Genomic DNA, 4,140 nt, shown 5'->3' on the forward strand with positions numbered 1-4,140 from the left:
CTGTCGACCTCGGCGACATGTGATTGTAGCCACAAAAAATTGATCTTCCATCCGGATTCGACGGACCGCGTTGCATCGGTGATATACAGAAATAACGCCAAACCCTAAATTCCCTTGACCTCAGTCTCATATATGTTGCCGTTGAATACTTCTCCAATCTTGACCGATAAACTCATAGTTGATGTGAATTCTTCCACATCCGTTCTTTGTCATCTGACCAATTACGATCTTCTCGAACCCTAGAAAAGATCCCTCCAAGAACTCAACACCACCGTGCGCAGCCCCACGGTGGGCGCCAACTGTTGTGGAATTGTCACGGTAGATGTCCTAGCATGAAGACTTAGTCGTGAGGCCAACGCATCTATGTGGCAGCTTGAGAGGGGTTGAGCGGAATCGAGAGACGCAACGCAAGACAAGGATTTAGACAGCTTCGGGCCCCGGGAAACATCATCCGGTAACAACCCTACGTGCTGTTTATGGCTAGGTCTTATTATCATCACGAGGGAGTCGCCGTAAACCGGCTCTCCCAGTTATGTCTAGACCTAGAGATTGTTTTCTTCTTTCTTGTCCCTCTTTGGGGAGCCCTACCCCTCCTTATATAAGTTAGAGGGGCGGGTTACATGTGGAGTCCTATTAGGATTAGGATTAGTCTACCTTCTAATACAAACCGGATACAAGTCCGGGTCTTAACTCCTTGTAAGATAAATGTTCCTTACACCTTTCCTCTTAAACCGGCCCACCATTAACATAAACTGGCCTTTTGGGCCTTGGGCCTTGTCATCCGTCTATCCTGCCCGCCGGGTTATCAGTGAGTCATAATGTACGGGCAGGTTGCTTGTAAACCATCTGGTCAGGGTAGGTCGCCAGTGAATCGCCAAGTCCGGCTGGGTTATACTTCTGGCCGGGTTACGCCGCGGGGTATATCCCCGACAGGTGCCCTAGGCATACCCAAGCTTAGGTCCTCTCCACTCCTTATTCCATAGTCCATCAAATTCTTATCCAAAACTTGAAAACTACTCCATTGGTGGTGTTAGCAAGTGGAGTCTAGAGGGAGAACAACACAAAGTAGGAAATTGATTCCCTCGCCCTCGCTTGCTTCAACGACCCCGCCCATCTTGGTGGGGTCGATTCCCCCATCGCCCGACTCATCTCTGACGAGTATGGCGTCAGTGGGTACGCCCCGCCGCTCGTATGCTTGGTGGGTCCCAGAACACCCGTGATGTGTATGAGCTTGACTAGGGCGAGGGGCTTGTGCTCGTGCTCGAGCTCGACAAGACGCACTTCGATCTCGTCACCAACTACGAGCTGGACTGTGAGACTCCAGAGCAGGCGGGGGCGACGAAGACGAAAGTGGGGGCAGTTCGAGCTTGTCGCTGCCGGAGACCCTAGAGAGGTGCGCGAAGAGACATGGTTAGATTTGTTGGCCACCACTGGTAGATGCTCCATGTCTCCTCCTCTGGTTCCTTGTGCATTATTGGGTTGTCTCAATTTTCAGTTTGGAACACTTAGCTATGAATATTTTTTTGATTAATATTGATGTCGTTGATACATATTGGTACTGGGAAGATTTTATGTATTATTGCTGAGCTCTCATCAGCAGGCCTAATTTTACAGATGTTTAGTGCACCAGTTCCTGTTCATTTACAACACAGCCCTGTGATCTCATCTAATTGATGTTTCTCTGAATTTATGAGAGGTAAACTGCACTAATAACAAATCGGATGTCATCTCTCATGTTGCCGATTCAACCTTGGACGATGTTGCGCGGCCTGCGGCCATGGACGATGTGCTGTTGGACAATGACGCGAGGCCGAGGCAGCCAATGTGAATGACCACTGGGTATGTAATGCCCCCCCCTAAAAAAATCTGTATTAACTTTTTTGAGTCCTCTGTAGTGTTGTTCTATTTGTTATGCAGTTTTTCTTAAAAATGTAAATCTCCCTTCCATTCATTCATAATTCATACAATAAAAGCGTGTTTTACTGCCTGGTTTGTCTGGGGCTTAAAACCGATAGCTTTATGCAGGAGGGCAGGAGGCTGTATGTTGGTTTTGGAAATACCTGTTTGTCCATAGAAAACTGTAGAATGCATGTGCGCTTAGAATTCGGATATAGTCACATTTGGCAATATCCAAGATTATTGTTATCTAATAGATTTTTCATGTTTCTTTATTTTTGCAGAAATCATTTACCTTTCAATCTTGGAAGGCCCTAAGCTGAAGGAGAGCATCAATTGTCATGAGAGATAAGCAATATCTATTAGACACGCATACTATCAGGCTAACGCAAACCACTCAGGAATGAAGTATACTTACCGTAACTTTCTATGTGTTGACTTGAGTTTTCCTGTTAGTAAAAGAAACATGCCATTTTTTTGCGGTTCATAGATTCATGCTCAATGTTGAATTATTATCTGATCTGCAAAAGCATGCCTTACTGCTGCTTATGGTCACATGATTTATAATTTATAACTACAATTATTTAAATCAGTATCTTGCATGAAGTCTTGACATCTAGCTTGATCAAAGAGTCCACTGTGTGCTTATTTCTCCATCATATCGCACAATGAATAATATCAGTAGATAAATATCTCCTTTGTATGCAATGAATTTCATGAAATAAAACAACGTCGATCACTGTCTCGGACGTAATCTTAAGTGCACAGGCATGGCTTACTGTCACTGCTTTCTTGTAGTATTAGTGTCGTCTTTGGCTGTTTCCTTTCTTGAATTTTTCAATGACAGCGTACATGCCTAAACATATTCAAAGTTGTTGATTATTTTGTTGCAAATATAGTATTTAGTAATTTGACGTGAACCCTTGAAGGTCCAATTAAGGCTATTTGACTAGGAAGCTAGGTGATATGTGCTCAAAAGAACCTACCCCTGTTATGCACCAGTTTTTTTTGCCTTAGCGTTGTTTCTGCTGTTATGCTATTTATCTTGTATTAATTGAATTTTGAAGATAACGATTAAGGAATTCATCTACAATAGGAACTTACTTCCCTACAAGGAAAGTCCAGTGATTGGGCAACAACATGTGGAAGGATAATTACTGGATACTTTTTTTAGCGAACAACTGCGGAGCGATTTGCTGTCTCAAAACATGTAAGTTGTGATGCCCTCTCTGGAATCTAATGACTAATTCGTAAAACAGGATCTGGTTCTACAATTTTATCAAAATTAATTTGGCACTACAAAAACATTTGTCATTTCATCTAGGAATATTTTTAAATAGTTAATAAATCATACAGACTTGATATTTTCTTGGTCTCATGCAACTATGTGTTGTTTCTTATTTTACTCAACAATCATTTGTGGCAATTATGAGTTGTTTTTCGCCATTCATACACTATCCCTTAATTTTACTACGAATATATGGAAGTATACACTAAGGGGTTTGCGAAAATTAAAAAAACTAGGACACAAGCACGAGTCACCTTATGAGGTGATGATGTAGGAGACACAATGAGGTGAAAGAGATGTGATGGACATAGAAGAGTAAACCCATGAGGACAAAAGAGATGTGGTGCACATAGAAGGAGGAAGCAAGGACCTCGATCCACATTATTGAAGACATGGATAAGAACAAGAGTATCACACTTCACACATCAACCAATCAATGACACATGTTGGTATTGGGGCATATCGCCCTCCCTTGCATTATACCTGTTAATATTAAGATGAAACACTTAGTTGGATGCATTTCTCTTATATTGTTCTATGGCAACACCCGAGCATTCTGCTAGAGAAGATGCTCGGGTGTAGTAGACATAATCATATATTATATTATTATCATTAGTATCAACATATTTGTAAATGTTTTCATACTCAATCTATGAGGTTAGATTCAACACGAGATCTAAAGTTTTGTGTGAAGCCAAATATGTAGTGTCAGCAATACTGTTTGATAGCTTGGGGGTATGATAATGTGGAAAATGGCCAATGGCTGGCTAGCTGTGTGGGAGAGCAAGAGATGTCCCAAGAAACGTCTCACTACAGTGGAAACCGAGCGGGAAGGGGAGGGTCCGACAGGGAAAAGGAAGTTTGTGTTGCGCCCGCGGGTTGGAGATAACAAATGGTGGATAGTCCGGACAATGATATTTCTCCCCCACATATTATCTGGATATGGGTAAGTCCAG

General features: G+C 42.5%; 1 long non-coding RNA gene across 3 annotated transcripts; it reads left to right on the top strand.

The window, feature by feature from the left end:
* The first annotated feature begins 1,013 nt into the window (after nucleotides 1-1,013).
* Nucleotides 1,014-3,760, top strand: LOC125520834. 3 transcript variants are annotated; one of them, XR_007288874.1, is made up of 5 exons: nucleotides 1,014-1,433; nucleotides 1,697-1,839; nucleotides 2,181-2,304; nucleotides 2,993-3,106; nucleotides 3,459-3,760. It is a non-coding gene; the product is annotated as an uncharacterized LOC125520834 (long non-coding RNA). The 3 variants fall into 3 exon arrangements; XR_007288873.1 differs by lacking the exon at nucleotides 3,459-3,760 and having other exon boundaries at nucleotides 2,993-3,271; XR_007288872.1 differs by lacking the exons at nucleotides 2,993-3,106; nucleotides 3,459-3,760 and having other exon boundaries at nucleotides 2,181-2,488.
* The last annotated feature ends 380 nt before the right edge of the window (nucleotides 3,761-4,140 follow it).

This window comes from Triticum urartu, chromosome 7 (genome assembly GCF_003073215.2).
Source record: "Triticum urartu cultivar G1812 chromosome 7, Tu2.1, whole genome shotgun sequence".
NCBI classification, from domain to species: domain Eukaryota; kingdom Viridiplantae; phylum Streptophyta; class Magnoliopsida; order Poales; family Poaceae; genus Triticum; species Triticum urartu.